Source organism: Loxodonta africana, chromosome 22, assembly GCF_030014295.1.
Source record: "Loxodonta africana isolate mLoxAfr1 chromosome 22, mLoxAfr1.hap2, whole genome shotgun sequence".
Lineage (NCBI taxonomy): Eukaryota > Metazoa > Chordata > Mammalia > Proboscidea > Elephantidae > Loxodonta > Loxodonta africana.
The window spans coordinates 42810368-42837257 of NC_087363.1; the positions used below are offsets into that span (position 1 = coordinate 42810368).

At 36.9% G+C, this 26890-nt stretch overlaps 1 protein-coding gene across 19 annotated transcripts in view; it reads right to left on the minus strand.

Moving 5' to 3' along the window:
* SETD5 (SET domain containing 5) overlaps window positions 1–26890 on the minus strand; it is a 76661-nt gene that overhangs the window by 49025 nt on the left and 746 nt on the right. Inside the window, exon 2 of one of the 19 annotated variants that reach the window (XM_064274959.1) lies at window positions 9843–9966. The exons of the other annotated variants lie outside the window; for them this stretch is intronic. The gene's annotated coding sequence lies outside the window, so the exon portion shown is untranslated. The remainder of the gene's footprint in view (window positions 1–9842; window positions 9967–26890) is intronic. 19 annotated transcript variants of the gene reach the window in all.

Genomic DNA, 26890 nt, shown 5'->3' on the forward strand with positions numbered 1-26890 from the left:
CTCTTCCTCAATTTCAGTCTCTGACAAAACACATTAATAGTTATATACATACGAACGAACCATTTTCCCGAAATGTCCCCTTTAATTCCTTTGTCTTTACAGTACCTATCATCCATCACTAAATTTTTAAAGAATATGTAAGACGCTGAGAGTATGTTTGCTTTTATGAAGAATACAATTCTTCGTGCATACTAACAGCAAGCTATTTACACTGAAGTTTTACACTGATTTTCAATATATTAAATATTGACATGAATTAAAGAAAAAATCTATTATTGCTCAGGTGACATAAAAGGTAGGCTGAACAGTATCATCAAATATGTTACTTACAACGTCCACTTTTCTCAAGGGCAATAATATTACTTCAGATCTTACAACAGAGACAACGATTATTTTCATCATATTAGCCACAACGTACTATTTAGAATCCAATTTAAAAATAACTTGATTTAAAAATCCTTCCTACAACCCTCATCTTCTAGGCCTGGTTTCTCTCTCACTCTTCACCCTTTATCGTAGTGCCTGAGTATCAGGTTATTCACACAGATTTCTTCCTTTTGAAAGAAATAACCCTGAACTGGGATTTACTAAAAGAATGTGAGTATCTAAGACATCTCTGAAATCTGTATATTCTGCCTAAAAGACTACCCCTTCTATATTTATACTACTAAAGAATGAAAATTAACAGACATATAGAACAATTCTGAAGCACTTACAAGATCTTTTAACAGGTCAATAAATGAATAAATTTAACTTAGTTAAGAGCAGAGAAAAATTTCTGAAAAATTTTCAACAAGGATTAAAACAAGAGCTATTAAGATTCAATTTCTGAACCGAATTATTCCAAAATCTGTTATTCATGTAGAGCTGAATTTATTCTTAAATACGTTTATACTTCTTTAATTTCTTTTGAGTGACTTTACAAAACTGTAAAATAAGGGGATGGGGAAGAGTACTAGAAGGTTTTTTTGTATGATTACTACCCTCAACTTAAGTTTTAAATCACAGAACAGCTCAAAATGCAATAAATATTATGAATGTATTTTACTAACATGATCAAACTTGTTTGAGAACTAATATGGTGGCTGCATTCCATCTCCAACCCAAATTGAAACACCTGAATTAAAAATACTACGGTTGTACTCTGCTTTTCACCTTGGGAGAAGAGAAAGTATGTTAGGAAAAAGTGATATTCTGTCACTTAAGTTTGGTGGCCCATGAAAATTATATATATGAATCTTACATTCCTCAAAGTCAAACGTTCACTGGATTTCTTCCTGCTCCAAATTTCTAACCAGTTTAGGCAATTCACTTAAGGTCTCAAAGTCTCAGTTTTTTGTAGAAAAAATACCTGCCCTGCTGACTCATAGGTGTACCTGGACTAGCTTTTGTAGCAAATTAAGAGTTTTAATGACTCCTTGCCCCCTTAAGTATATGTGGAGAAAGAGGAGCTGTTGTTAATAACTTGAATATGGCTGAAAATTATTTTCACTCTTCTCTTAAAAGTGTATAGTTCAAATTTGTTAAAGCAGATAATGTAAGTACTGTAAGAAATACAAACACTGGAAAATAAAAAAAATGAACTCTAGAAGAAGAGAAATTGCTCAAAGGTCCTGTACAAAGTTCAAGTTATCGTAACAGGATTAGTTAGGTTTACAATCTGAAGCAAGTTAAACTAGACAAAGAAGCTAGGAGGCATCGAGGGCTAAAGAGGAAGAAGAAAAGGGAGAAACACTGACCGGAGTAAGCATTAAAAGATATTAAAGAAACATCATGATCTAGTAACTTAGAGCCAAAATAAAGTTTTCCTTTTCTCCCACCCTCATCTCCTGCAGCACTAATTTCTCCTCTGGCTCCCCTGACTAATTTATACTTTATTTAGGGCTTGAGGGGTAGGCCCCCAACTCATGGTGACCCCGCGCAGAACAAAACTAAATACTGCCAGGCCCTGTGCCATCCGCATCATCAACTGTGGATTGAACGATTGTGATCCATAGGATTTTCACTGACTTTCAGAAGGAGATCGCCAGCCTCTATTCCTAGTCTATCTCAGTCTGGAAACTCCACTGAAACCTGTTCAGCATCATAGCAACATGCAAGCCTCCACTGACCGATGGGTGGTGGTTGCACATGAGGTGCACTGGCTGAGAACTGAAAGCAGGTGTCCCACATGGAAGGCAAGAATTCTAACACTGACACAATAAACTGATGTATATAAAGATTTGAAGTGTTTAAAGTTCAATTAAAAAAAATTTTATTTTAGTCCAGACTAAGAATTTCTTTCCTGACAAAACTTTTCACTGGGTATTTGAAGTTAACTTTCATTTTAGGGTTTTCTTTAAGAATATACAGAGACTCTTCTAAGGAAAGGACTTTATTAAGAAAGAATTAAAACTATTTAAAATTTTGTAAGAAAATTCAGCCTTCCCATCACAAACCTGAATGTTTGTAGCTGTGTAAAATGGCCTTTACTGTCTGGAGGGTGGTTTGGGATCAGTAACAAACATGCTCACAGCATTCTAGTAGTTCTACTTCTAGGATATTCAAATATTCAAAATAGTGAATGTGATGGAGGCTAAGGCTACTCAGAAGTAGTTGGATGGGGCGGGGGGAGAGGGTAGGATAATAGCACATGCCATGAATATTGAAATTAAATACTATGATCCAAAGTTATTTCACCATTTCCCATCTGTCAGTTTGTCCTACTACGGTGGCTTCTGTGTTGCTGTCATGCTGGAAGCTATGCCACTGGTATTTCAAATAGCAGCAAGGTCACCCATGTAGGGCAGGTTTCAGCAGAGCTTTCAGACTAAGACTAGGAAGAAAGGCTTGGTTATCTACTCCCCCCAAATTAGCCAGTGCAAATTTATGGATCACAACAGATTACTGTCTGACCTGTTTGCCTTGGACACGCCATCAAGAGGAGTCAATTGCTGGAAGAGGACATCATGTTTGGTGAAGTTATACTCTCAAGGCTTTTGAAAAGTTCTGTCCTACTGTGTTTTGAGGCTCAGAGTATGCTTTAGAGGCCTCTTCCAGTCATGTAGATTTATCATACTACACAGAAAGAGAGCCTCTCATACACTGGACTCTATTTGTTCAGACCTTTTTTATTTTCAAATCCTGAAACAGGAACAACGTTTACTTACTCCAGATAAAGTGTTATGCACATTTATGAGGCATTAATACCTGTACACTTTCAATAGTTCAGGCAAAACTTCTCCATCTGATAAGAAACTTAGTTTTACGGTTTAGAGTTTAATTCATTATTTTACAGATGAAGAAAAAGAGCTACAAAAAGATTAAGTAACTTGTAAGAAGTCACACACATAGCAGTGGAGTTCAGAAGACAGAAAGTTTAAGATTTTAATGTATACCTCCTATTTATTACAGCAATTACTACTTTAGATAGCAGCTTCTAAATTAAAACTACTAAAAAAAAAATTAAGCACTAAATATCTGTGCTATATTAACAAACAGGCATAGATTAAAATTCCTGGCTCTCTCAGGATTTATAATATCTAGATTTGCCACTTTTTCCCTCCCTTCATTTATTCCAACAAATACAAAGTGACTACCTATCACCACGAGCATTATATTAAGTGCTATTTTAAGATGTTTCTCTTAAAGTAGGAGAAAGCAGGTCATTCGCAAAGTCTTTAGGTGTATCTATAGGGTTGCTATGAGTTGGAATAAACTCGATGGCAATGGGTTTGTTTGTTTTTAGGTATACCTATTGTTACGGATTGAACTGTGTCCCTCCAAAATGTGTATCAACTTGGCTAGGTGATGATACCCAGTACTGTGTGACTGTCTACCATTTTGTCATCTGATGTGATTTTCCTATGTGTTATAAATCCTACCTCTATGATGCCAATGAGGTAGGATTAGAAGCAGCTATGTTAATGAGGCAGGACTCAATCTACAAGATTAGATTGTATTTTTAGTCAACCTCTTTTGAGACAGAAAAGAGAGAAGGAAGCAGAGAGATAGTGGGAACTCATACCACCAAGGAAGCAGTGTCAGGAGCAGAATGTGTCCTTCGAACTCTGGGTGCTTGTGCTGAGAAGCTCCTAGACCGGGGGAAGACTGATGACAAGGACCTTCCCCCAGAACCAACAGAGAGAAAAAAGCCTTCCCCTAAAGCCTGGCACCCTGAATTTGGACTTCTAGCTTCCCAGACAGTGAGAGAACAAAATTCTGTTTGCTAAAGCCACCCACTTGTGGTATCTGTTATAGTAGCACTAAGGTAACTAAGACACCTATGTTCTAAGTGTTGCATCTTCACCACCATGAAGGCAAAAAAGAAAGAAAGAAAAAAAATCCCAGAGTGTCTTTACAATTAGTCAAATTTTTAAGAGAAAACAACATTCCCTCCCTCAAAATGGGGTGGGCGGGGGGGAAAGGGATAACAACCCAAACCACTCTATGTTTTACCAATGACACAGAAAACTTTCTTACAGATATATTCTTTTATAAACCCCTTAAGCTGTTTAGACAAAGTTTATCATCAGTCTCATGGAAAATCCTACTGAAGGCCAACAGACAGCAAGAACTCTCAGAACACAGAAAAACCTGACCATACATGTTCGGTGATCACCTGGCAGACCAGGTGGCTGAATATATAGCAGTGAAGAAATTAAAAGCTTAATGATTTGCAGTAAGGTTCTCTCCTCCACCAATGGCTGTATCTTTATTATTATAATAATAATAAAAGCTTGTTATAAAAACATGCAAACATTACAAAAGCAAAAAAAAAAAAAAACAAGTGGAATCTTCATGCAACTCCACCTTCCTTCCACAAAGATAAAAGTGATAACCCTACTATTCTGTAACCTGCTTTTTTTATTTGGCAACAGGTTTTGGACCCCTTTCTATATGGTTATGCACAAACTTACTTCTTACTCTTCAATTATGGGACAGTATTCCATGAATTTATTATAATTTAAATCAATCTTCTGCAGGTGGATGTTTGGATAATCACCAGTTTTCTGTAATATAAGCAATGCTACACTGAATCGTCATGTACATACGCCTTTCTTCATACATGTGTACGAACATTTCCCTAGGATAAATTCCTACAAGCAGACTTAGTAGAATGGCACGGGCATAGTTATTAGGGATGCCAAACCACCCTCCAGAAAGTTAAGACCATTTTACACGTCTACAAACATTCAAGTTCATGGTGGGAAGGTTAAATTTTCTTGTAAAGTTTAAGGTAATTTCAATTCTAACTGTCCTCATACAATCCTTTCCTTAGAAAATTCTCCATATTCTTAAAACACTAAAACGCAAGTTAACTTCAAATTTGCAACAATTACGTGATACACTTTTACAACTACTGATTACCCTCTCAGCGGGAGGCCTGGTGGTGCAGTGGTTAAGCACTCGGTTGCTAACCGAAAGGTCGGTGGCTTGAACCCACCAGCTGCTCTTCCTAAGAAACATGTGGCAGTCTGCTTCTGTGAACATTTACAGCCTTGGAAACCCTATGGGGCAGTTCTACCCTGTCCTACAGGGTCACTATGAGTGGGCTTACCCTCTAAAACTCATATATACCTTGGTTGCTATTTCACTGGGTTTGGGCTAGGTTACTTCAAACTCCTTGGCCTGAGGTCTCATGACATATACAGAACACTTCAGTGAACAGCAGCCAAGTATACTTTCTTTTCCAATGCACATGGAACATTCTCCAGAATAGACCTCATATTTTAGGCCACAAAGCAAGCCTTAACAGAATCCAAAACACTGAAATATGAAAAAACATCTTTTCTGATCATAAAGCCATAAAATAAATAAATAATAGAATAAGCAAGGGAAAAAAAAATCAAATATATGGGAACTGAACAATACCTTGCTCAAAAACTACCGGGTTATAGAAGAAACCAAGGATGGGATAAAGAAATTCAGAGAATCAAATGAGAATGAAAACATATCCAGAACCTTTGGCACACAGCAAAAGCAAATGCCCAGAGGTCAATTTATAGCAATAAATGCACACTTCCAAAAAGAAGAGCTAAAATCAAAACATTAACCCTACAACTTGAACAAACAGAGAGAGCAGCAAAAGAAGCCCTCACATACCAGAAGAAAGGAAATAATAAAAATCAGAGCAGAAATAAATGAAACAGAGAATAGGAAAACAACTTAAAGAGTCAACAAGACTAAAAACTGGTTCTTTGAAAAGATCAACAAAATTCATAAACTACTGGCTAAACTAACAAAAGAAAAACAGGAGTAAGCAAATAGGAAATGAGATAGTCCATATCACAACAGACCCAAATGAAATTACAATAGTAACAGAATACTATGAAAAAGTGTACTCCAAGAAATTTGAAAACCTAGAAGAAATAGACAAATTTTTAGGAACACATTACCTACCTAAACTAACACAAACCAAGGTAGAGAAACTAAATAAACCTATAAAAAAAAGAAAAGATTGAAGAGGTAATTGGAAAAAAAAAAAAAAAACTTTTAACAAAAAAAAAAAGCCCTGGCCCTGACGGCTTCACTGGAGAATTCTATCAAACATTTAGAGAAGAGTTGACACCAGTACTACTAAGGGCATTTCAGAGCATAGAAAAGGATGGAATACTCCTGAACTCATTCTATGAAGCCAGCATAACCCTGATACCAAAGCCAGATAAAGCAAACACAAACTCCTTGGCCTGAATGGAATAAGACCTTCTTGTTGATTAGCTATTAACCTGTTTCCTCTCCTTCAAAATTTTGTTCACATTGTATATTCTGTTTCATATGCTTTTTAAATCCTAAAAAAAAAACAAAACCAGAGGAAACTATGGTCCCTACTAGCTTCAATCAATAACTCATGGTCAATCTTATTTTATCTATAATCTTTCCCCTCCTCCAGGGTTATTTTATAGCAAACCCCAGAAATATTAGCAAGCATATTGCATCTGCTGAGTGGAGTTATCCTTTGTTTATCATTAACAGGTGTACAAGATATTTTGCTTATCATAGTGATAGGTGGTGGTGATAGGGAGAGGCCATTTTTCTTTTACAAAGATGGATAAAATACTAAATGCAATCCACCGAATGCTAGATCTGCTGAGTAATGTTTAGGTTTTATAACTACATACTGTAGCTATTAAAAATGTCTTAATCACTGAAAGGTCTCAGAAAAAGGTAATCAGTATAAAAAATTACTTTTATGACTTGAGTTTTTTTGATAATAAAATTTACTGTGTTCTTGAGAACGCAAATTTCTTCTTATAGCAGAGCTAACTGCAATACGGAGTCCTGGTGGCCCAGCGGTTAAGCGATTGGCTGATAACTGAAAAGTTGGCAGTGTGAATCCAGCAGCTGCTCCTTGGAAATCCTACAGGGCAGTTCTGTGAGTGGGAATTCGCCATGGGTTTAACTGCAAATATGCACATGATCCACAGCTGTGACACAGCATTCCTATATGTATGTCAATATAAAAAAATGGATAAAACACAGGGAAGAAAAACACACCAAAGCGGGTACAGTGAGTATGATATTCCACAAACCTGTGTACTGCTAAAGACAAGTGCTGATTACATCACACAAGTGATGGCTCACAGCTGAGGCTAGTGACCAGCTGTTCTCATTTTTAGTGAGTGGTCTCTTAGAGTACCAGGAGGAATGTCTTAAGAGTAGTTACAATCTTTCTCCACTGAGGCCCATTTTTCAGTGGAAAAATAACTCTGTAATAACAATGAGTGTCACTGAACACAAACCTTGGGATGTGTATAGATGATTCCTACTTGAACCACAATGCATACTTATCTTAAAGTCCAGTTACTGGAAAATACGCCCAAATGGTTATGAAATACACACCCCTGCACGTTCTCGTATCAAACTACTTACTCACTATAAGCTATATTAATAGCAATAAAAACTTAAATTAACAGTAATAGAAAAAATGACCAATTCAATCAAATATACATTGTTAGGTTTTGCTTAGTAACCTGTATTTACTCATACAGAAGGTCACTGAGAGAAATAAGATCTTTGGAATGGTGCGTGCATTATTTCCCTAGAAGCCCACGAGAATCAACATCTGTGGGCCAGCTACTGGCTTGTTTTGAGATCCAGGTACTTCAACAGTTCTTATCATCCAAGGCATCAAAAAAACTTATGGAGAAAGCAAAACTTCAGAGATTTAAATATGAAAAATGATTTTAAAATCTTGACAGAGATGCTCACCTTTGATATAGTTTCAGTAAACATTTCTTCTGTATTTGGACTGAAATTCTCACGCCAGTAATTAATACTTATAATAAACTGGCCCCAGGACTTTGACAAAATAGTGTTTTTTAGTTAATGAATACAATTTGCTTAGTAAGCTTCTCCAAAATCTCACGCAAAATATAATCACAATCTAACAACAAAAAGACAAATAAGAAAGTGGGCAAAGGACTGGAAAAGACATTTCACCAGAAAGGACATTCAAATGGCCACCAAACACATGAAAAGATGCTCAGCGTCATCAGCCATCCCCCAAAAAACCAAACCAGTTGCCACCGAGTTGATTCTGGCTCAAAGCAACCCTGGCGGACAGAACTGAACTGCCCCATAGGGTTTCCAGAGCTGTGATATTTATGAAAGAAGACTGCCACCTCTTTCTCCCATAAAGCAGCTGGTGGGTGTAAATCACCAACCTTTCAGTTAAAAGCCAAGGGCTTTTTAACTACTGAGCCGCCAGAGCTCCTTCATTAACCATAAAAGAGATGCAAATCAAAACCATAATGAGATACTATTTCACTCCCACTAGGATGGCTAAGATTAAAAAAAAAAAACAGAAAATAAAAAATATTGGTAAGGATGTGGGAAAATTGGAACCCTTATCCACTGATACTTGAGAATGCAAAATGGGACAGCCATTGTGAAAAACAAAGTGGTGGTTCCTCAAAAAACTAAAAACGGAGCTACCATATGACACAGTTCCACTCCTAGGTATATACCCGAAAGGCCTGAAAGCAGGGACTCAGAGACTTGTACACCAATGTTCACTGCAGCACTATGTACAAGAGCCAAAAAGGTGGAAACAACCTAAATGCCCATTAACAGATGAATGAGTAAACAAAATGTGGTACATACACACAATGGAATACTACTCAGCCAGTAGGAGAAATGAAGTCTTGACACATGCTATAATATGGATGGAGCTTGAAGACATCATGCTGAGTGATATAAGTCAATCGCAAAAGGACAAATATGGCATGACCTCACTTGTAGAAAAAGACAAGAAAAGGCAAATATCTAGAAACCAAAGTTCATTAGTGGTTACCAGGAGCAGGAACGAGGGGTGAAGAGTACTGAGTTTCAGTTTATGGAGATGGCAAAATCACACCAATTAAGGGTAGGGTTGCACAGCCGATTACTGTTAAGCACTGATAGATATATAGGTAGTCCCTGACTTATGATGGGGTTCTGTTCCACCGACTCCGTTGTAAGTTGGTTCTAACGTAAGTCGAGTACTTTTTTTTTTTTTTTTAAGTCTTCATTATTACTGGTCTTCTATTATCAGTACCTTTATAAAGTATTTCTAAATGGTTTGTCTTTGGGGGTTGGAAACATTACATATAAACATTGATGAGTTAACATCTGAGAATGACAACGCTGGCATGGTACATGCTGAACACTGTAGTATACATTATTAACAGGAAGATGTACAAAAAAAACCCCAAACCAAAAAGCAGAGGTCTAATAGAATACGTTGTAAGTTGGGGTCTACCTGTATTTACAACAGCAACAACAAAAGAGTAGCTGCTGAGGCTGCTTATGTACAACCAAACACCTCATGGGATTTGGTAACTCGGTTTGGAGGTTTACAGTCATGGTTTCATAGGACATACCAGTTAACTGGCGTAATAATGTATTTAGTGCCTCTGTTCCACTTCCTAGTTCAATGTGAAGTGGCCTGGGGTCTTAAGAGCTTGCAAGCAGCCATCCAAGGCTCAACGACTTGTCTCTCTTCACCTGCAGCGACAGAGAAAGAGTCAGGAATAGGAGGATATGGAATGTGTGGCTAACCGCCTCCTTGAGCAACTGCTTCCTTTGCCAAGAGATCAGAAGAACTGGATAGTGCCCGGCTACCATTACTGAACATTTTGGTCAAAGAGTCTATAGAAGATTCTTTATCAATGGGGAAAATGCAGACCAGAATTTCAAATTCTCATGGACTCCAGACTTTCTGAAGCCATGGAGGCTGAATGAACTCTTGAAACTATTGCCCTGAGGTAAGTTTTAAACTTTCAAACAAAAATATCCCTTCTTGGAATCTTCTTAAAACCAAACAATAGGTTACCTTAACTAGTAAAAAATGTCTCCCTTCAGCATTGTACTTTTTTAAGGACTATCTATATGGGATCAAATTGACAACAGCAACTCAAAAGATTAGACAGAATTTTAGAGAGCAGTGAGTTAATGGGGGAAGAACAACTCAGAGGAGGAAGGTGAAAATGGTTGCAGAACTCTAAGAACGTAATCAATGTCACTTAATTTTACATGTAGAAATTGTTGAACTGGTGTTTTGCTGTATATATTCTAAAATACATACAGTGTAAATAAAATCACAACCATGACATTGTTAGTTGTTGTTCAGCTGCCCCCAACTCATGGCGACCCCACACGCCATAGAAAGAAATGCTGTCTGGTCCTGTACCATCCTTCAGACCACTGTGAGCCACAGGGTTTTTACTGGCTAGTTTTCAGAGGCAGATTGCCAGGCCTGTCTTCCTAGTCCAGCTCAATCTAGGAAGTGCTGCTGAAACTTTAGAATCAAAGCAACACTGCAAGCCTCCACTAACAGACTGGTGGTGGCTGCACATGAGGTGCACTGGCTGGCACTTGAACTAGGTCTCCGCATACAAGGTGAAAATTCTACCACTGAAATTCTGCTCGTTATTTTATCATCTCCTTTAATCACCTCTGTTGCCTTCCTGTTTATATCAGAGTTTGTCATCTCTCTCAATGTGTGTAACCCTAAGCAAATCCTACAATTCTAACACTGAATACCTGTTGCCATCGAGTTGATTCTGACTCACAGTAAGGAGCAGCTGGAGGATTTGAACTAACAACCTTTTGGTTAGCAGCCAAACTCTTAACCTCTGCGCTACCAGGGCTCCAACAATGAATAGTGTGGAATAAAACACAAAGTATCTTAGGATTTTTTCATCTATGTGTTACTTTACTTTTTGTTAAAACATCTTTTATTTACAAACTTACTTTTTCTTCAATAAAATATTTCCAAATGTTGAACATTACTGTTCTTGAATACTGGCTTTCCTTGCCCAATATTTGGTAATCAATACAAAAACATACTTAAAAAAAAATGATAAGCTATTCTCCTGTATCTATTATACCCACTGTGATTGAGTCGATTCCGACTCACAGCAACCCTATAGGACAGAGTAGAAATGCCCTACGAAGTTTACAAAGAGTGGTTGGTGGGTTCGAACTGCCAACCTTTTCAACAGCAGTCGAATGTAGTGGTTCCCAATCTTCTGGGATTAAAGAATTGTTTCTTAAAAGTGTAAAAAATGTTTACTTGTTGATCAGCATAATACAGTAAAAAATACATATGAATTTGGTAACATGTTAGATCCTTGGCAACTGGGGCCCCTGGCTCACAAACAGGAAACCAGTGTCCAAGAATAATAATTACAGAGGACTGACAATACTTCTGCACACATACTCGTGAATTTCTATCAATCCTGCTTTAGTGAACTGCTCAAAGGATGCAACATTTGCCTTCATCTCTTCTTTGAGGGGATCTGGAATAAATATTTGGCTAGGAACCTATTACCATACAAAACGCTAATCTGCAAATAAAAAAGTTCTAAAGACAAATGTTTAGGAACTTTTTGCCACCATTCCTTATTCTCCTGAAATACAATTTTTTTAAGGAAGTCTTACCGGATACCTCTGTTGTTGTTAGTTGCCCGAGTCAATTCTGACTCATGGTGATCCCATGTGCGCAGAATAGGACTGCTCCATAGGGTTTTTAAGACTGTGTGACCTTTTTGGAAGCAGGTTACCAGGCCTGTTTCTGAGAGACCTCTGGGTGGGTTCAAACTGTCAATCTTTTGGCTAGTAGTTGAGCGCTTAATGGCTTGCACCACCCAGGGCCTCCTGACACTTCTGGATCTGCTATGAATGCCTTCCTTTAAACAAATTTCCTTGAAAGTATTTTCCTTTTGGAAAAAGAAAAAAATTATTGAGCCTACCAATCACAGTTGAGTGTGCATCTATGCCAAGCTGACACAAATTAAGTCTGAATAGAGGCTTCAATCTCTAGTAGCAAAATTATTTGAATTTTGAAAAATAAAAACTTAATTAACAGATTATTTCTTTATGATAAGAAAACAACTGTTTTCATAGGTAGGTTTCATGGTGATCTGCTTCTTCGCCTAATAGTAGTCACCCTATTTTTCTGTAAATTGGAAATATATGACAGTAACGAGAAACTGTGCTCAAAAGGCAAGTAGCACCAATGGGGAGACTGAAACAGCTGAGTATGTTCACTAGTCTGATTTAACAGTACCCACGATAACCAAGTAAATCTATGGATATTCTTATGCTAAATAAAAAAAAAAACTTTATTTCAAAAAACTTCAAACAAGTATAAAACTATAAAGGAACTCCCATTTACTCATTACCCAGTTTCAACAATTACTAACTCTGTTCATCTTGCTTCATCTGTTATGCCCCCATTCTAAAGCAAACCCCAGATGACATCATTTCATCCATAAATATTTCAGTATGTAGCTATAAAATCTTTTAAACAAAATGTGCGTTTTTAATTTTTTTAAAAGCAGAGACCTTCAGTCCATCATTTCCTAAAAAGTTTCATTCCCATATGTAAAATACTACCATCCAATACGAATTCATTTTACCACTCTTCCATCTTACTCCAAACCCAAAATATTGAAAAACAAAATAAACGACTCAACAAAACCACAAAAGACCTGAACATTATAATGACCAGCCTAGTGTTATATAGCTTTATCTGGAGACATTTAAAAGGCAGATGTATCCTAAACCTCAAGAGTTTAAAAAAAATTCCTTTAACTCTAATCAGAATACTTAGTGCCCTAAAACCACTTCAGAGAATACAATTTCTAACGTCTGAAAAGACTCTTAGATCCTGAAAATGAGCCTTCTTTCCTTAAAGATTCCTTTTCTGTTAGCATTTTTGTGTGATTACAATAATGGCAATATTATTTATATAGTAAGCAGTGATACACTTGTAAAGTCAGAGGCCTCAAAAAATTTTGGCAAGACATCAATTACTCCTTTAACAATTGGGCTCTTTTCATATAATCAACGGAACCACGAAAATCAGGTGCTTTTTACAGTGTTACTTATCCTAAATAATGGGCAGTTTGGAGACCTGATCAAATAATAAATAATTCATAATAACAATAACATAAAATAAAAGCTAACATTTACTGGATACTTAACTTTGTACCAGCCACTGTTTCCAATCACTTTACCTGCATCATCTCATTTAATGCCTACAACAACTTTATGAGGAAGGTACCATTCCCATTTGGCCAAAGAATTAAACTCAACAAGTTAAGAAACGTCCAAGGACAGAGCAAGAAAACAGCAAAAGCTAGAATCTGAACCAAGGTCTATTCAACTCCAGAACCCTAATACTCTATCACTACTGCTTCACCATTTGGCATATCTTCACTTAGTACTATATTACATATTAGAATATGGCATATATATTGTTGAAATGATACTGCAACTTCTTTTAGGTATTATAATTAGGAAGGATAAAAATTTAATATTTAACAGGTTTTAAAAGATTTAAAAATCATATAATTAAATCATTTGAATTGTCAGTGAGGGGAAGACAATACACAATATAGAGGAAATCAGCACAACTGGACCAAAGCAAAAGCATACATGTTTCCCAGACACACCCAAACACTTTGAGAGACCAAGTAGCTGGAGCTGGGGCCTGCAGACCATAGTCTCAGGGGACATCCAGGTCAACTGGCACAACGTAGTTCACAAAAGAAAGTGTTCTACATCCCACTTTGGTAAGTAGCGAATGGGGTCTTAAAAGCCTGCGAGCAGCCATCTAAGACACATTTATTGGTCCCATTCCACCTGGACCAAAGGAGGATGAAGAAAACCAAAGACACAAAGAAAATACTAGCACAAGGACTAAAGGTCCACATAAACCAAAGACTCTACCAGCCTGAGACCAGAAGAACTAGATGGTGCCCAGCTATCACTAACAACTGCCCTGACAGAGATCACAACAGAGTCCCGGACAGTGCAGGAGAAAAATGCAAAAGAGAATTAAAATTCACGTAAAAAGACCAGACTTACTGGTCGACAGAGATTGGAAATCCCCAAAACTACGGCTTCCAGATGCTCTGCTAACCTAGAACTGCAACAATTCCTAAAGCCCACTTTTCACAAAGATGAGACAGGCCTATAAAACAAAAAACAACATACATGAAGAACATGCTTCTTCAAATATATGAGACCAAATGGGCAACTCTTGACCAGAAACAAGATGAGAAGGCAGAAAAGGACAGGAACTGGATGAGTGGACCCAGGGAACCCAGGGTAGAAAGAGGGAACATGCTGTCCCATTATGGGGAATGCAACCAACGTCACAAAACAATATGTGTATAAATTTCTGAATGAGAAATTAACTTGTGCTGTAAACTTTCACCTAAAGTGCACGTGCACATGCGCACGCACACACATATAGATGACATCCTAAAATAACATCTAAATTTCCAGGTTAAGGGCAAATCATTCAAGAAATGTTAGCTGATGAGCTTGCTATTACGAGTACCAACAGTGTCCCAAGTTGACAGTCATGTTTATACTTGAATCATGGGAGACAAATGGGAAATGATCTAGCATTTACAGAGAGATAATTTTTACATTAAAAAAAATTCTTATCTTGAACTGTTTATGTTAAGCCAAGAAATTCTGGATCCTAAAAGAGAATTGACTAGCTCACCTTCCTATTCCATGGAATAAAAATACTTGTTATTGAAAAATCCAGAAAGATAGTTTTAGTAAATAAACTATTATGCTTTAAGTATTGCAAGAGAAGTGTAATGACAAAGTATCACTTCAAATACATACTCATGATGAAATCTGTCAACTCCTAGGCATAAAGATAGGAAGAGAACAGCCTAAAGTAGAGCTAGATTTCTGAGTACATCCAGCTTCGTAAATTTCCCTTAGTAACCATTTAAATATTTTACATAATTATAAAACAAGAAATAATCCCTGAAAAATCCTCAAGCAAAATGGATCAAATTAACCTTACTATGTATCGAGTTGGTGGCATAACCACATGGAGAAGGAACCATGCCAAATGATTTTAAAACATTGTAATTTGACTGTGCATCATTAAAAGGCTACACCTTACAAGCAAAAAGAAATGTAAAAAAAAAAAAAACCCCACCTTTCAGTAGTCATTGTTCTGCTATTCTAAAATTGTTGCATTGCAAAAGAATCGTGTTGGTGTCAATGGAAACAGTTTGGGGCATGGAGAAATAGTTTACATAAATATCATGTATGAATCTGAAATGGAAGTTACTAAGTACCAACTACTGATATTTTAAAAAAGAAGAAACCGTTTTCCTAGCTCTGTCCATTGGAAAGGTCTAGAAACAAGGACAACCCACTTCATTGATCATCTTTGGAAGCTGCTAGGTTACCAATTCATTATTTTGAAAACTGATGGACAAAAGGGAAAACCAAGTGTTTATCTTGCTTTCTGTATTCAAACTGTATCTTAAGGTAACCAAGTAATAAATGAGGGGGAGTTTCTCTTTAAGGAAATATTCCAGATAATAAATGAAGAGGTGATAAAATACCATCTCTTTGCAACCATGAAGGAAATGACAGACCTAGACCAGCGGTCTGAGAACCCCTGAAGCTCCTGAGATTCTTTCAGGGGGTATATGTGAGGTACTTCCTTTTTCAACTACGTATCTGTGTGAGGCTAGACTTTCTTCATGGTCTTCAATCAAAACAACTTATCACAACTAATTAAATGCAGAAGCAGTTATGAGAAAGCAGCTGTCTTCTATTAAGCCAAATACTAAAGAGATATGCAAAAATGTAAAACCATGCCACTCTTGTCACCTTTTTTTTTGAGTTATTTTTCACAAAAATCATGTTATTTACATTAGAGTTTATTGCTTTTATTTTAAAAATTATTAATAATTAAAAATTTTTTAGTTTCTATTTATAATATGGTAAATATAAATATAACCCACGTAAACAAAACCTCTTTTGGATCTTCAATTTTTAAGACTGTTAGATTTGAGAATGGCTGATCTAGGCAATGATTATAAACAACTGTTTAACATCACATAGACAAGCAGACATTATATAACTCTTAAAGGAAGTACACAGCACTCTTAAAAGTATGCTTGCAATTGATCTAATCACTAAACCACTAACTTACATGGGGGGTGGGGGGGCGGGGGCGGGTTCCTAACAGTGAAATGTGTTAAATGAAACCACAGAAATGGAATCTTCAAAATCCAAAAAGGAGGAAACTCTGTACAATAAATTTCTTCAACAAGTACACTACATTAAAACAAAACGAAACAACAGGGAAAGACAGCCTAACCTATAAATTAAAAAACTCAAGAAACTTACCAAGTGCTATGTACGTTCCTTATCACGATCGAATGCAATCTTTTTAACTAATGGTTTAAATAAAATCTAGTGGGGGAGGGTCCATTTTTCTATTCCCTCTATTTTGTTGTATTTGGAGTTTTTCGTAACAACAACAAAAAATTGTATCTATATCCACCCCTCCCTTGCTACCAACTAAAACGAAAAGAAAACGGCAATGAATCATTCTAAGAACTGCTCATTTGGAAATGGGGGTTCAGAGGGGCCAACAGATAAATCCCAGTAGAGAAGGGGCTCCACAATCAAAAGTGCTCTATAAAGGAAATCGGGGTTGCTAGGTAATGGCTAAAAGTTCCATGATCCTCTATAATTAGGGTGAGCATATAAATTATAGTCCCAGCTGGAACATTTCTGAGACTGAAAGGGGGTGTTATTACTAATTATGCCACGACAGCAGGCATAAACCAGAACTGACCCCGGGAAACCATGATATTTATGGTCACCCTATCTATAAAAAGACTAAAATTTCTACCATTTTCACCAAAGATATTTAACTCGATCCTTTGGTTAACTATTTTCCATGATAAGGTGATAAAATTAAGTTATGCTACAAAAAGAATTGCTTGTCATTTCCCTTGGAGGGCACAAGGTTATTTCATAAAGTGCGATGTCTACTCCTCTTCTGCGTGGTGTAGTACTCTGCAAACTTACATTCCTTTTTATACCAGCTGGTTGTGATAAAACTCTACAAAGAAGGTTACTACTTACCCAAAGCCTTGCTTCTCTAAAAAGACATGTCTTCCCATGGACCTCCAAACATGGCCCAGTCAAGCTCCTATTCATTATTCCAAGCAACACTTCAAGTCTTAATGGCCCATGGGTTCAGTAAGGAAGAGTGAGGTAAAAACACCTGGGTCAGATCAGCTAGCCCAGGCTCTGAAGTGATAGCATTAGGATTGGCATTATTACCTACTATGGCTATATATGTTAGTGTGATTTTCATTTTTTGGATTTTTAGTAAATAACTGGTTTTAGCACTACTCGCATAATGTACCACCAATAAGGTTACTGCCTGTTTAATCTATACTTTATGCCACCTTATAGGTTTTTAAATATTGAGTAAGCTTTTTCAATAAAAGTAGCCTACAAAAGAAAATATGTATTAATTTGATATACAGACTCTGAAATTTTTATCCTCACCCTAATATGCACTGATACCGTGTCATACTACTCGTTTTGTTACTAAGGCTATAACATTATTGTTCTGAGTGACACAAAGAATCTAAATTTATTTAACAAGAACAAAAATAATTTTAAAAAAAGATTTCAAAAATTTAGACTTGCTTCTTATTTTCTTCAGACTGTTTACAGGCATTTCACCTCATAGTTTTCAGGTCATAGAATAATAAAATATTTAACTTGCATGGTTATAGGAGTTTGTACCACAGAAATTGAGAAAAATAAAAATTTATGTAGTCATACAACAATGTAATGCTATATTCACCATGCAATCAATCGTGCTGCTCAAAAGTCCTTCCCTTTGGTCTATGTTAAGAGGTTAAACTCTTTTGTCTTTAGAAATAAAAGTTTTTTTTTTAAATGTGCCCTTTAGAGTCTACCCTAAATATTATCACAGTAAACATGTTTATTTTTCAGATAACCATATCTAACTGTGGGTCTTCCTTTTCTATCTGGCTTTTTCTTATAAAACAAGTCAACTCTCAATAGCCCATGTTAATAAAGGAAAATATAAATAAATGCAGAGGCAGTCTAATCGCCAACAGGTCCTTCTAGGTTCCTTCTCATAAATAAAACCTTCCTTGGATACCAAGAATGCCCAAACGGTTGATTATTAACTTCAGATCATCCTCCTTCACAGGAACTATGAGAGCACAAATTTTATGTGCTATGGTATGTACAGAGGTTGGTGGTAGGAAACAGGGTTTTCAACAGGGGCCAAAGATCGTAACAGGACGGGGAATAAGAACCTTGGCAACAGAAAGAAGGAAGGGAAAAAACAAACAAAAAGCCCAATACAAAATGAGGAAAAATGGGTGCAAACATAAAACAATGAGATCCACCTGGACATGTATTAAAATTAACATGTCAGCACTATAAAATATGCTAACATGATACTGGAACATCCTAACCAGATCATAATTTCTAAGAATTATGAAATAATCCTCTTACTGTATTCAGCAGTGCACACGCCTTATTTGATTACTTTTGAGCCTTCACAGTTCAGGCGTGGGGAGAGGAGAACCTCAGCATCAGAAGGCAACAAAAAAACGATAAAAATACAATTTCTTGGTTTTGGAGGGTGGCGTGCAATAAAGAAAGCTTGAAGACATAAATTTTGCAACTTGGAGAATTCTGAAGCATTAAAAATTTACATGAAGTTAACCAATTTCACCCACTAATGTAAAGGGGTAAATAAAAAGATCTAGGTTTTTTAGACCTTATTTTAATCATAAATCTAAGTTATGTAAATTAGTAATTCCCAATACAAATCTGAAGTATTACCTACAAAAGAGATTTCACCTTTCTTCAAGCTAATAATACTCACAGTAGCATCTGGTGGTAATAATGAATGTGTGACCAGCCAATGAAAATTAAGTATTCTTAAAAACCTTTCTGTAAGGCTAAGCATGTGAAATGGTTTATGAGGAAAGGAAGTGAAGAATACTGAAGTTAAAAAATCTCTTTCACTATAGACTTTTAAGTCTAGAACACATCAGCTTTGTATTTAAGTATATGTAAGTATATCCACAACCTAACCATAATAAAAGTCACATGAGCCCATCCAATTTTTCCCCTTTGTTCTAATTTCTCTTTTGCTGGGGAGAGGCGTTGTGGGATAATAATAGCAGGAAATAAGATGGAGCAGCTGCACCGGCAGGATGAGGTATGATGCCATGATTCACCTCCATTCTAGCCTACTGCTGGCTAGGTCTTATTCAAAATGAGATTAGCTGCTTGGGGAGCCATAGCAGTTATCAAATCCTTTGGGATCAAGACATGCTCCCTCCTACTCTTTTACCTTTGCTGGGAACTTTTTCAGGCCTCTGGTAAGATTTAGGTAACAGACGCAGTAGAATGAATACCCTCCCTTCTCCTGGATGTTTACCCTAGTGCTACCTATTTGGTCTTAGCACATGTAGAGAAAACTACCTGGAATGGAAGCCACTGAGCTAGATGGCTTCTATTTTAGTACCACAATCTATGGAAAAGATCCATGTGAGTAAATTATTAAGAAATGACTACCCTCAATTTCTGTACTAACATGAAATATGGCTAAGTTTCGTGTTAATGCTGTTGCTATTTTACTGTAAGAAAGTAGAGAAACTTCTAACTGATGGTAATTTCAGTAATTAGTCACTAAAATTTTCTTTTTTGGGTCAAAATATTTTGTCATTATTGCCAAGACCATTACACATAAACATATAATGTTAACTGGGATAACAAATCTTTTTTTTTTTTTTTTTTAAAGAAAGACAAAAATGAGGCACATTTGATTATTACAATGTGCATTAAAGGCAGTTTCTAAAAATTATTCCATTAAGTTAAAACATCTCGTTTGCTAACAGCCACAAGCCCTCAATCCATAAGCAAAAATTAGCATTCAGTTTTACTTTTCAATTTCCCATGCAGCCTGGATAGAAGGGAAAATTTTAAGCTAGTTTAATACGGGGCTTCAAACCGGTTTTTCCAGGTTCAATCATGGGTGATGAAGTGACACCGGAGCAGGCCGGAATTTTTAAAATTTGGGTGAACCGGAACTACAACCAAAGCTGGAAAAATTATAGGTTGAAGCCCTGCTAGAAACTTAACTTCCCTCCTAGGGAAACAAGGGTAGCAAATGCACTACACAGCAACCAAATTTCTTGCCCGTCGGATTTTGTGCATTGTCGGAAACAAGCAGTGCCTCGTTCAAAGATGGTGGCTGAGCATGCTGCTATGAATGTGTGTCACTCTCCTTAAAAATCCTGCCAATAATCCAATCTCACACCTCAGTCTCCTGAAAAGGATCACTACACCTCTGCCATTCCAGGGCTCTGGCCCATAATTTTTTTCACTCCAGTTATGGTCCAAATCACCCAAATTTTAAAAATTCTGGCCTGTTTGAGTTTCACTTGGTTGGCCATGACTGAACTGGTTTGAGGCCCTGGTTTAGCAACATTTCAATACAGGTGGTAGCTCAATTCAAGCAACAGATGTGCTCCTGGAAAGCTGAGTTCAAACCAATTACTTCTTAAAATATATTAAGTATTTAAAAGAACCTCATGTATTCCTTTATAAAGGAGAATCCTTTTGTAATGTGAATAACTGCTCTCTAATTTATGAATGCGGTTCTCTAACTTTTTTAAAAAAAGAACAGGCTCATCTGTATTGCTTGCCGTTTACTTTAAGGGAACTAAAAGTATTGTTCGGGACACTGATCTTGTTAACATTTTAATGAAAACTTCAACAGTGGCCCCAAATTTGAAATGTTTCAAAGGGCTTGATAACCGATAGAGCTCTTTTAATCCTGTAATTCATCTTAACTCTAAAACTGGATGCAACCATCTCACTTTCAGCTGGGACTTGAGCACAAATGTATCAAACAAGGTTGGGCCTAACCTACAAGGTGGGTGAGGGAGTAATCTCCAGGGAATATCAGGTTCTCCAGGAAGTACGTATGAGGCTGGAACAATAAGTAGCCTTCAACGGTTAGCATCTTACATGGTGGTAACCCAACACATGAATGCTGGAGGGAGCTCTCCATCTCACTGACATGAAATTGGAGCTTAACAATATGCAACTATTTCACACACAAAAAATTATTCTACATGTTCTGGTCTAATCCCAACCAAAATAAAGACACCAAAATACCTTGAAATAAAAGTTTTTTTTAAATTGTGCTTTAGGTTAAAGTTTATAGCTCGTTAGTTTCTCATATAAAAATTTATACACACATTGTTATGTGACCCTACTTGCTATCCCTATAATGTGACCGCACATTCCTCCTTTCCACCCCGGATTTCCCATGTCCATTCAACCAGCTCCTATCCCTTTCCGCCTTCTCACCTCCCTCCCAACAGGAGCTGCCCATTTAGTCTCATGTATCTACTTGAACTAAAAAGCAGCACACTCTTCAAAAGTATCATTTTATGTCTTATAGTCTGACCTATGGATTTTGATTTAGTCTGATCTATTCTTTGTCTTAAGAGTTGGCTTCGGAAATGATTTTAGTTCTGGGTTAACAGAGTCCAGAGGTCATGTCTTTTCTTCCAGTCTCAGACCATTAAGCCTGGCCTTTTTACTTGAATTTGAGTTCTGTACCCACTATTCTTCAAAATATGTTTTATTCAGTCAGAATATTCTTTTCCATCTCCTAATGAGAACTCAGCTGTCAGATGCTCTAGAGCTGGTCTACTAAAGAGGTGACTTGTATTCAGGAGGGTGGAGGGCATGGGATTTATCTTATTTCAACATATACAAGCTTTAGTTTCATACTTTTCCCCGGAGAAAGAGGTTGAGGCCCTATTAGATGTTCTAGGATATACTAAATTTTGGGTTAACAGTACATGGTTGGCACAAATTCAATGCTCAAGTGGGAACTACAAATGATTTCTTTAATTGTATGCCAAGCTGAATAATCTCCCAAGGAAAAGAACCTCCTCCTCCAGCCGTTCATACCTCCTGTCCCTCCCCCACCAACACTGCCTCCCTGCTGTGCAAAGAGCCCTTTGTCCTGCCCTGCACTTATCTAGCTGTTTGGCCATATTGACAGGCCTACTGGAGGCATAATAAGGGAGTCAGTCTGACATTAGCAGCTGGCAATTTGAGACAAAAATCTTCCTTTTCTACTCAGACCAAACCCTGCTGCAGAGGTTTCTGGCTCCTCCCATGCTTCTATCTATTTCTCAAAAAGAAGCAGCAAGGAATTTGGCATTTTCTCTCGGTTAGGTAGCACAAATAAATACTACGATTCCCTAGACAGAAACCAATTCTATAAAAATTCCTACAGCCACTGCTTTTTTTGTGGTTCATGACATAGGCAAGAGAGTATCCCAGGCTCTGGGGCTAAGGAAAGGATTACTACTCCAATCTGCCATCAATACTCTGGGAATTCTCACGCTACAAGGAAGGTAGAAGAGCACAGAAAAGAATCAGATCAAGCCAACAGTAACATGCATCAAGCAAAACTGGCAAATAATCTTAGGGTTTAAAATACTAAGACATTAATCCAATAAGCAGAAAATTCCTTTTCCCTGTCTTTGTATCAAAGATACTTCATGTAACTCTTACATTGTTCCCTCAGGTATTCAGCAAACAAAATCAATACGATGGAAAAATTGAGTGAGGCAGGATGGGATTACAAATTCCTTGCTCAAGGAGGGTGCAGATAAAGTAGACTGATACTTAGCCTCAGTCCCATTATTTCCTTATTATATCTCATAGCTCCTTTGCTAAAAAATGTTGAGTTTGAATACATTTTGCCAGAATAAGAGAATTTTCTAAAGCAATGTTTTTTTTTTTAACAGCCCCCCAAAAGAGCTACTGGGTATCTTTCACCCAATTTAGAACTGAATACAAAATAGGGCAATTTTCTAAGAAATTGATTTGACTATGTAGTAGATGATACTCCCTCTACCTTTCATTAAATTTCCTGAATTCTTTCCACGAGAAAAATAAATCATTAATCACATCAACTGAAAGGTTAAAATGCCATTTTCCACATAGTTTGCAATTTTGGGCAGCAAGGAATGCTATCAATCCCCATCTATCATAGGTCCATCACACTTATTTTGTAAGGAGGGTCTCTGAAAAGATGTTTTGATCATATTACAAATGATCACCAGTTGTACTATTAAGTACATATCATCTGACACATTTTGCAGAATCAAAGTAAGCTTATGTCTTTAAAATGTCTATCAAGAAGTTTCAGTTTTCAACACCTGAAACACAATTAAAAAAAAAAAATTCATCGCTAGGCTTCTTAGTTTCACAATAAACTCACAAATCACCAGAGTTGAACTAGACGTTATAAGAAATTGTATACTAGTCATAATTCAATTTCTCTCTAAAAAATGTATCCAATGATCACTTACTGTGGTTAACTATGGCGTAATATCTCATAGGTTACTTCAATGCAAAGAGGAGAAAACAAGAATGGTATCTGCATATCTGCACTATGTTATTTTTCCATCCAAAAGGCAGAAATAAAAGAGCCACTCCCCCAGAGAGGCCAGCATAATTTCACAAAACATGTTAAATCTTGGGACAAAAAACAGGATCAGAAAATGTACAAAATTTCCAGCATCTCGGTTAAATAAATCCTATTGAGCCTTTATGATCCTTATGGAAAATTATTATATCAAGACCACAATGAGTTCTAAACAACAAGTGAAAAAGCAATTATCTTACAAGGTAACTTTCATATTACATAAAAATCTAAACTAAGAATATTTACATCTTAAACTATAAGCGTGTCAACAGTATGAGTGAAAACATACTTATCTGATATGGCATGTTATACATTTGATAATAAGAATTAGAATCATCTAATATATTCTCCATTAAGCTTCTGTTTCATTGGTCTGCTTGTATCACTGGAAAGACAACGCAAGCCATATTTGTGAATGGCAAAACTCATTTCCATTCCTTCTGGTCCCCTGCCACAAATGTCAGAATCATAGTACACATTATAAATGTTTGTGGGATTGAAATGCATTTACACAAAACTGAACAAATAAAAATTCTGAAAAAAAGTATAAAATGCAAGTATGGGGCGGGGGAGAACCTAACACATGGGCATCTGTTATATTGTATGTAACTGGTGGTATGTTTGGGTGGTGGCTCTCCTTACAGTACTTCCATACTCAACAGACTGCTCTGCTTAATCAGAGATCTTCCTGTGTCCAGGAGCTTTGGGGGAGCAGAGACCACATTAAGGGGCTTAGAGGCTGTCTTCTTAAGTGTACCGTACCAGACTTATTTGCTTTCTGAATATTCCTTCTGGTCTGTCCTATATTTCAGATTGATCATGGCCAAAAATACATCTTTGTGATGTCAGAAGACTATTTCCAACACATATATAATAAATCAATATTACAGGTCAAAACTCCAAAGAAATAATCTAAACTGAAGAAGTCTATTACTAATATAGAAATTAAAAAGAAAGTATTTCTGAGATTTATATTTACAAATCACTTCAAAAAGGGCAATTCTCTTTAGAGTTAAACCTTTTAAGGTTCTCAGTTTAGTAAACCATCTATTCAATAGGTAAATAAGGCCTAACCAATGGAAGGAAGGAAGGAAGAAGGCACACAAACAAGGAAAAAAAAAAAAAAAAACTGACTCTGATTAAAGAGATGGAGGAAAACACGCCAGGCAGAAAAAAAGGTGATTTTTCCCCCATCTGGTTCTCAATAAGATCCTTAAATTCTTATTACTTTGGTTTTAAATGGAGTCAAAAATTAAAATTCTATTGGAACTTACAGTCTTATCCAAGCATAACTCCCCAGAAAAAAACAAAAATCAGCCCACCACCCCACCAACAAAAAAGAAAGTCTTTACGATTCAGTTTTCAGATGCTGGTATCTACAAACAGGTAATTATAAACTGCTAGTTCCCATCTCTCCACTGATAAAATGCAAACCAATTCATCAGTGAGAATTCTCAGAAAAGCAAGGTTTCTTCTTAATCTTCAAGCAGCCATTGCCTAAGTGCAGTTCCCTGCAGCCAACGGCATTAATGGACGCTGCACTGCTGTCCTTCCCTGGAGACAGCAGCCAGCACTACTCAAGCTTCTCACGTAGCAACCAGAGCTCCAGAGCCAGCAGCTGCTGCTGCCTTGTATACTCACCCCTGTGATCCAACCCAAAGGAACAACCTTCTCCTTACCCACCCCCACTCCTTACACTTTTTTTTTTTTTTTTTAAACCAGTGCTCTGTGCCAGAAAAGCTGGAATTCTGTTTTCAGAAAGAAACAACCCTAAGGTCATCCTCTTAGTTTTAAATTAAGATCCTTTATTAGAAAAATCAACATTTACCAAATTCCAAATATCCATTTTAATTAAACCAGCAATTTAAGAGCTAAGATTAAGCTTTAGTCTTTAGAAGGCCAATTTTCCAAGCACTCTACAGTCGAATTTAAATTTGCTGCTAGAGACAGAGCCTTGTATCATGTCCTACCAGAAGACATAAATTCATTTTTCTACACACAGTGACAGTCTGAGTAAACCTTAAATACTCTAATCCCTTAACGGGCCAGAATTTTTGGCTATGGAAGAAAACTAATGATCCTCCTGAGAAAACTGGAAGAAATCCAAAAAAAAAAAAAATTTCTTGTGTCCGCCAAAAGGCCCAGAAACCTTCGATTATGAGTATTCCCTGCTTTAATTCTAGCTCAAATTTCATACATCTAAAATTACCATTTATAACTTTTCTCTCAGAATGACCTAAAAACACTACTGATATAAAATATCAAAAAATGTTTTTCCCAAATAAGGAGTACATAAACATTCTCCTGAAAAGCTTGTTATTCTAAGCTCAGCTGGCTCCTTTCCATTCAAAAGTATAACCATACAACATCTGCCCGACAAAGAAATGTAAATATGACCTTGGTCACAAATATGTCATTAAAAACAACTTGTTTAGTCAAGTGATGAAGGAAATCAGCAAGGAACCTGGATTCTTCCAGTACTATGAGCACAGGGTAAATTGGAGAAATGAACTTAAGTACAGACAAAGCCCAATGGAACCCAGAGCTCTGGGCAAGAAATGAGTTACTGGTGAACACATTGCACAAGTAACATGAGAAAGCAGAAAATGCAGGTCATACACGCACCCCTGACCTAGACCAGCAGAGCTGGCTGCAGCATCAGTACCCAAGGGAAAGACCACTTACACTCCTAAGAAATGAGACAAGCAAAGGCGCTATACAGAATAAATTAGCATAGAAGGGGCTTTCCCAACAGTTAAACTTTCCCTCTCACGCGATTCACCTACTTAAACCAGGGCTATTAACCACCCCCATTCACTTCACATCCCAGGCTTCCACGCAGAGGGAAAAGAGAATTCATAAAGACTCAATTCTTCTGCCTTTAGAGACCTTCTCAAATGATCGCACTGCACGCCCAAGGCAGAAAAAACGACACAATTTGGCTCCACTCCAGGCTCGAACCCTACAATTCAATGGGGCTGTATCAGAGATACTGGGGAATACGCCACTGGGAGCCCAAGAATGTGAGGTGGGGGTGGCGGAGGTAAAATCTTC